Source organism: Oreochromis aureus, linkage group 10 (assembly GCF_013358895.1).
Source record: "Oreochromis aureus strain Israel breed Guangdong linkage group 10, ZZ_aureus, whole genome shotgun sequence".
In the NCBI taxonomy this organism is placed as follows: domain Eukaryota; kingdom Metazoa; phylum Chordata; class Actinopteri; order Cichliformes; family Cichlidae; genus Oreochromis; species Oreochromis aureus.
The window spans coordinates 17,862,069-17,870,635 of record NC_052951.1 but is presented as its reverse complement, the minus strand read 5'-3'; the positions used below and the strand labels follow the sequence as shown (position 1 = coordinate 17,870,635).

Here is an 8,567-nt window from a genome sequence, read left to right as displayed (position 1 = left end):
TTTTGTTCCTTTAATTAATTTATCAACAACAATATAAAATTATGCACAAAAGGAATTACTGATGTAAAAAATGTGGTTTTGTTTATATATGTTTATATATAAATATATACGGTGGCCCATAGACACAAAGCAGAAAGAGAGCGACTAGGAACAGGGACGGAGGAGAATCACGAGCACAGGAATGTACCTGGAGGAGGAACAGAAATTCACCGCCACGCACTGTTTGAGCACTGGAAGGAGGACACGACTGACTACTTTGCACATTGAACTGTTGTTAACCTTTGCCACTGTAAATAAACACACTGCCTTTCATTCAGAGCTCCGCACCTGAGTCCTGTCTTTCTCCAGCTGTGACAAGGGTTACTCCAACAAAATATAAGTGAGAACAATTTCTTTGGTCACAGAAAAATCTGAATTCACTGATTTTCAGATTTATATTTTAAACTTCTTTTTTTTTTATAATTTTGATTTACAGTGACAAATACATACTTCAGTATTTTTAACATTGGATATGAAGACTAATACATTAGATGTGTCTTAAAATGCTCTAAGATGCAGTATTCTATATAAAATGCTTGGTCAACATTTTCAGCTTCAAAAAAACTTACATTACATGGTACTGGGCACTGCACAAGTTCAAGTCTAAATCCTTATCAGTATTTCGCTGCAATTCCAAACTGCGCTCTAGTTTGCAACAGCTTTAATGATTCTTTGATCTCCTGTGTCTGAAGAACATAGATAATTGGGTTTAACCCTTTAAAGCCGGTCGGAGCGGGCACGCTCCGTTTTGCGTAACTATTTTTAAATCCCTGTAGAACCGGAACCGCGTAAGCTAGCGCAATAATTTTTTTTGCATACGAAACCGGAGGAGTTGTACTTACATCTTATGCCATCAGCTTGTCCTAGGTCACGGTTTCCTTCCACATATAGCTTTGCAAAAATTGCATAAAAAGCGCTTGCAGGAACAAAAACATAATATTCCAGAAACACACTTTGCCGATCCGATCAGCTGTTCGTAACACTTCCCACATTGAAACAGATGTCAGCGCGAACGATCGCATGTCCACCATTTCCTGCCCGAAACCGGAAGTGACGTCATTTTCGCGGAAAATGTAGTTCTTTACTTGTAAGCCTTGAAAGCCTATACTGGTGTTTTTGTAAGTCATATTTGACTTGCTTGCTTTTCTGAATAGTTTCTAGGATGCTTAGAACTCGAATTGCAATGCTGGAAATAGTTTTTTTTTATGCACATGCTGTTTTCTTTGCAAATTTGCATCATAGGATTGTTTTTCGTTTTTCCTGCAGTATATAAAAATTGGTGTATCTCAAAAATAAAACTATGAAGACACTCAAAATAAATTTCCTGTTGTTGTAAACTATTTTTTGCAACTTTTTTGTATTTAAAGTTTTGAGGGATAAACCTCTTAAATTTCTCCAAGTAGAAAAAACCAAAAACGATTTTCAAATTTTTTGTAGTTTAATTGCAAAGAAGTGCAATAATGTAGTTACTATGGACTTAATGCATACATATTATTAAAATATGGGCTATAACAGTTGTATTGATGTATAGCAACTTGAAATGCTCCCAAAAATGGCACTACAGCATGTAAAACTATAAAGTAAGCTCTGGCGGACTTGGTTCTATGGTAGGTCTTAAAGGGTTAACATGGGAGGCAATACAGTGGTAATCGAAAGGCTTATGATTCTAGCATTTGGATGTATTACATTCCCAAAGATATACACAAATGTAATAGGAAGGAAATAAATTGCCACTAATGAAAGGTGACCTGTGCAGGTTTTGAAAGCTTTCACTCTTTCCCTAAATGTAGAAATTTTTGACAAAGAATAGCCAATACAGCAATAACTTCCTATGATAAATGCCAGTGGAAACCCAAGAATTAGAATTGGTGCCAAACCAGCAATTGCACGATTGTGGGTGACATCATTACAGCCAAGACAATACATAGGACCGTGATCACAGAAATAGCTCTGGATAACGACAGACTTACAAAAAGAGAGTCTTGTGAGAAGGCCAACTGCAACGAGTATAAGAGTTATGGCAAAAAGCCAGAAAAAAGCGATCAGAGATAAAATGAGCTTGTGGCTCACTCTCATTTGATAGTGCAGAGGGTACATGATAGCCATGACTCTGTCAAATGACAATACAACCAGATTAAAAGCCTGCATCGCATAAAAAGTAAAGCTGAAAAACATGAAAGTCAAGCAGTCATTGTATGAAATATAATAATGGTCTAACAGAAAAATGTCAAGAACCTTTGGCATCAAAGAAGAGCTACTTAACAGGCAGTGTTGGTCAAGTTACTTGAAAAAAGTATTCAGTTACTAATTACTGATTACTTCCCCCCATAAGTAATCCCGTTACTTTACTGATTACTTATTTTCAAAAGTAATTAATTACTTAGTTACTTAGTTACTTTTTAAAAACACAATTTACAACCTGAATAGGGGATAAAGCGATAGATCTTTCAGCCCAATTCTTTATGCAGTCTCTTCTTAAAACTTGTTTTATTAGTTTTAATCTTTTAACTTTATGCATCAAGCAAAAATTAAATTATATGCAACATTCTCTGACTGGAAGAAATTTGTTTAACATTTAAACCTATTTTCTGCACATTCCAGCACATAAAATAAAATATGGTGCAAGTGTGCCGCAGCGGTCAGTTGAAGACCCCGGGAGTTTCTCTGTGAATTTCCCATTACAGTCGTAGCGCACTCGGTGCTTGCTTGGAAGTTTAGGGGGGTTTTTTCGCTGTAAAAAGAAGTTTTCTTCCCACGCACAACGGACACTAATGTTTTTGTCACTTTTTATGGAATCGAACTCAAAATAAGGTCAGTACATCCACGCTTTAAACGCTGCATGCTCATACTCTCTCCCGCACTAGATATATTATCCATTGTTGATCTGCAGACAGCTGTTGTCACGAACGTCACACTCGCTTACGTCATTGTCATGAGACATTCTTGCAAAAAACGCAGTAACACAGCGTTCCTACGGGAAAGTAACGGTAATCCAATTACCATTTTTGCAATGGTAATCCCTTACATTACTCATTACTTGAAAAAAGTAATCGGATTACAGTAACGCGTTACTGCCCATCTCTGTTAACAGGTCTGTAAATGCAAGGTTAAAAACAGCAATATATTTAGGACTTCTCAAGGTATGATCCAATGTTATTACAGTCATCACTAATGTGTTTCCCACAACTCCAAGAACGTAAATAAAACACAGAAAGACAAAATAATATCTAATGTTAGGGTATGCCAATAAAACCACTTATTATAAAATATGCAGGTCGCACAAAGGTGATATTGTTCTCCATAGCTGAGTTAATAAATGCCATGTAAAGTAGTGATGGGATTTCCGGCTCTTTTAGAGACCGGCTCTTTCGACTTGGCTCACTAAAAGAGCCAGCTCTTTCGACTCGAACCAGCTCTTCAGGTTGTTTTGTTGCTTTAATTTATTATTAACAATAATATAAAATTATGCACAAAAGGAATTATTAATGTAAAAAAAAAGGTGGTTTTATTTATATATGTTTATATATAAATATATGCGGTGGCCCCTAGAGACAAAGCACGTACAAACTCCAAAAAGCACGTACAAATTCCAAAGCACGTACAAACTCCAAAGCATGTGCAAACTCATTTCTAGGGTTAACTGACCTTCCAAAACAGAGCTACCTAGATCACTTAAATTACACAATTGAAAACATATAAGAATAATAAGAATAAGATAACCTTTATTAGTCCCACACATGGGAAATTTGTTTTGTCACAGCAGGAAGTGGACAGTGCAAAAGTTATGAAGGAAAAATTAGAATAAAATAAAATGAGAATAAATACAGTACACAACTGTACAGAATAAAATAAAATACTATATACAGTATATATGTATTGTTTGTGTATTTATACACAAGCACTCATATATATTCAAATAATTTAAAAAAAATGTTCATTTACCTGTTACTACCACACACCAAATCTGGTTGTTGGTACTTGCTGGCTTGTGTAGCCACTAGGTAACAAAAGCTCAACACTGCGCCTAGCATCCTGGAGCACTTCTGTTGTGTTTTGTACGTGTTTTGGAGTTTGTACGTGCTTCTGAGTTTTTACGTGTTTTGGAGTTTGTACGTGCTATGGAATTTTTACGTGTTTTGGAGTTTGTACGTGCTTCAGAGTTTATACGTGCTTCGGAATTTGTACGTGCTATGGAATTTTTACGTGTTTTGGAGTTTGTACGTGCTTCAGAGTTTATACGTGCTTCAGAATTTGTACGTGCTATGGAATTTTTACGTGTTTTGCAGTTTGTACGTGTTTTGGAGTTTGTACGTGCTTCAGGGTTTGTACGTGCTTCAGAGTTTGTACGTGCTTCAGAGTTCATACGTGTTTTGAAGTTTGTACATGCTTTGTCTCTAGGGGCCACTGTAAATATACTTTTATTTATTCACTCCACATAAAATGTAATAAATAAATCATATAATACTAAAACCAACTATTCACATTTCAACTTTTAACTATTTACATTTTCAGCTTTTCCCTTTTAAACAAATTTGAAGTGAAATAACACAAAACACTGCAAACCACAACACAATTAAATATAAATTAAAATATGAAAACAAAAAGATGCACATTCTCTGTCATATGGGCCTGCATGAATCAACTTTCTGAATCTGGACCATTACTATACCTTTCTAATGTGACGTTGTTGCTCCTGGCGCTCTTTCTCTCCGTCTCAGTTGCTGTGCTACTGCGAGTGTAACTACTGTCCCTCCCCCCTCTGCCCAGCGCAAAGCACAAGGCTCGCGTGCGGAGTGAAGCGGAAAAAAAGTGTGAGGGACAGGGTGAGAAAAGGAAAAAAAACCCACACTGCTTGCGATAAGGAGCCGGCTCGCGTCGTTCACGTCAAAGATCCGGATCTAACGGTGCGTTCACACCGAACGCGATAGAGGCGGCCAGAGCGTCAGGTTTACATGTAAAGTCAATGGAAAGAGCGCGATGACACGCGATTGCACGTCCAGCGAAAATTCGGAAGCAGATTTGCTTCGCGAAAATGCCAAAACGCCTGAAACGCGCGTCAGTGTAGCGCGTTTGACTCGCGAAGAAAACCGCTGTGTGTTGCATTTTGTGCACACTCGCTTATCGCGCCAGCTGCTCGAGTTGGAAAATCTGAACTCCGGTGTCAATTCGCGCTGCGACAACCAATCAGGAGGCTGGTGACGTGGCTCTCTAGGTACGGACGCGTACTGTCCCGCTATTTTCCCACTGATGTACAAATACCTTTCCGCTAACAAGATAATGTGTTTATTCAGAGGACATCTGCAGGAGAAAGTGGAAGAGCCTCAGGGACACATATAATAAGGAGAAGAGGACAGAGAAGGAGAAGAGGAGTGGGTCTGCAGCAGGATCGGGGAAGAGATGGAAGTTCTTCGCAGTCATGGGGTTTCTGGACCCCTTCCTCACCCCTGCGGGAGACTAGTGGCAATATGGTGCGGACCGTGGAGAACTTCCCCCGAGGACCAGGGACAGCCCGGAGAGGCAGCAGGGAGTGTCAGTCAGAAGGACAAGGTTTACAGTGAATTAATGTAGGCAGTTAATATATGCGTGTTGTCATATTGGAATATATTTTGTTTATTAATAAAACAGTATACAGTGGTCCCGCTGTTCACCCGTCACATTTCGCTGATTTTTGTTATTGCACCATACAGCTTTCAACAATGCGCATTGCATTCTGCAGCCTGATTGACAAATCTCCTCCGTGTCGTGTCTCCTGCGCTTGCCAAACTTATCATGTTTGGTTTTGATAACCATCACGTCCAATAGAAAAAACAGCACAAAAACACTCATAACTATGACCCTCATTCGGAGATACACACCTGCACCGCGAGGGAAAAAGCGCACGAAAGTGGCGTGCAGACGGAGAAGAAGCACAGCATAATAAAACTTCCTCCCACATTTCCGGTTCACGCGCGTCAAAATATGCAATTTTGACACGCGTTGAGGTGCGAATGTGCACGCGTCAAATTAGGGGCGTTTTCGCTCACGTCTATCGCGTTCGGTGTGAACACACCGTAAGAGCCATTTCGTTCGCGACCGACACATCACTAATGTAAAGAGCTTCAGTTCAGTTCATTTTTATTTCAAACATTTCAAACATGTGCCTTCACAATCATTACAAAATATCATTTCATTATTTGTTTGAAAAGGAGTAGGCAGAAGTATTTACTTATTTGTCCCTACCCCCTTAAGTTTTACCTCTCATTCATTTAATTTTCTTTTAGTCTTAAATTAAACAAACAACATATGAAACAAAAGTAAAGCAAAACAAAACAAAACGTACATAAATCAAAAACAAGAAATAAGCAAGCCCCACCACAGTATAGTTTCTTTCATATGAAAAATACAGAATGTGTATATTTGCAGATTCACAAGTTATGGAAAAACAAATAAACCAAAAAAACAAAAAGCTTCTGTTAATCTTCTATAATTCTCTGTACTTTGTCCTTTGTTTGGGCAGCCTCTATTCTGCGAAGCCTAGCTACAAATACGAGCAGAACAACTCTGTGCTCTGATACTTATCCGGTTGTTCAGTGATGACGTGACGAATCCTACTTCGTAGTAGTCTGCGTTTAATATGGCTTTTGTGTTGTTAACATGTTTAATGTTTTGTATTTTCTTCTATTTAATCTCATAAAGCTCCTAAAACAGTCAGTGATCACTGTTGACCTCCCTCGGCTTTTATTACTGCTAATCATTTATTTAAGCTCAGTTTTTAAAACCTTACGATGTAACTACAGCACAGCCCATGCAGCAGTATATGAATGACTAACCTCGTATTGTGGATGGATTATCTCACTTGTTCTCCTGGCTGAAGTTTAGTCCTTTTACAGCATCCTGCCATGCGATTACATTTGTTCCTGACCACCGAGAACACTCACGTTAACTTTTATCGAGTGGAAAAAAAGTTAGCTTGTTTATGTTATGCTAACATAGCTGTGTCGCTAGCGGTCACGTAGCACATCATTATATACCAGCTAGCCAACCTTCAGTAACCCTACAAACGTCACTGCTGTTTAGTTTTCTGTCTTCATTTATGTTGGAAGTTATAGCAGAGCTGTACGTTTGAATTTTTTTCCAAAAACCCCGCAGTCAGGACATGCTATATTGTATTTAGATAGAAGCTAGCGAGCTAACTTCCTGCTAACTTCTAACGCCGTTAAATGTCATAAATTCCATTTTCATGGATGCCTGGATGTTAAACTCAATTGTTACACCTGGTAGAGCAGAACACTGATCATTTTATTAAAGATGAAAGACTTTAGACAGTTTTTCAACTCTCAGTAATGCCACAGTGATCGTTTGATATATGGACCTGCAGCGGAGTTTAGGCCCAGACACGACCAGTGACGTCAGACTGAACAACCGGATAGCAGTGCTCTGTTCTCTTGTGTACAGCTCTCCTCATGTGTGTGCATGTCTGCATAGTAGGGATGGACCGATCTGATATAAAGTATCGGTATCAGTCCGATCCTGACCTAAATTACTGGATCAGATATCGGGGAGAAATAAAAAATGTAATCCGATCCATTAAATATCACAAAAGCGCCTCACAACTTGCGACATGGTGTAACCCTAGTGACCTTAGCATTCGGAGCATTGGGAGCATTATGCATCATGCGATAGAGCGCTTGTTGTGTGAGAAACCTGTGGGCGGTCTGGAGTTACTTTACACTGAAAGCATCTGGAGCTTCACTACATGCTGCCCAACCAGGTGTTCTGCCAAGGTTGGCCACCCCGACAAAACCTGCTCCCCCGCGCCGTGAACACCCGCGCCGGCACGGAGTGCATATCCAGTTTACTCCGCCTCCATTACAGACAATTAGACGTGGAAGTAGTGATGTTTTAGTTTTGTGAAAAAGTGAAAAATGAGTGTCGCTACAATACCTTTCAGTTTGAGGGTTACATCAGAAAATTATATGTTTATTGTTCTCACGTGGTATCATACAGGATTATTTGAACAAACGAAGGACATTTAACCTGATAATTATTTTAATCCTCCTGCAAATTTACTGTATAATGAGCTAAAACCTCCAAAGTTTCAGAAGTAGTTTGTCATTATAAGAAGTGTTTGTGAACTAAACATCAAGAATGTGGGATACTGTTTGCCCATGATTTGGAGAGCCCAGCGTGTGCTCCCGATGCAGGGGAAACAAATTCTGTCAGGGACGCCTACCCCAGCATGACACATAGCCAAACAGTTTCATGGTTCGAAAAAAAACTATGAAAAACACTTTTTTATAAGTTTTGTATAGAAATTACACAAAATTCAGTCTCAGGTTAAATGTGATAGAAATAGCTTAGACTGACATCCATCTTGAAAAAAGATGAGTGTCGTGAAGCCGTGTTTACATTTATTTGCAACACTTTCCACTCTGGATGTCTATTTATGTCAAACTTTAAGTATAAAAGGGTCCATTCTACAACCTGTTTTTTTTTTTTTTAGTTGTTGTATATAAACATTATTTTGTGCTGCTTTTGCACTTCTTTTT

The 8,567-nt window shown here is 38.8% G+C and overlaps 1 pseudogene; it reads right to left on the bottom strand.

Moving 5' to 3' along the window:
• Positions 1 to 624: 624 nt before the first annotated feature.
• On the bottom strand, positions 625 to 3,362 carry LOC120442165 (annotated as a pseudogene).
• Positions 3,363 to 8,567: the final 5,205 nt, after the last annotated feature.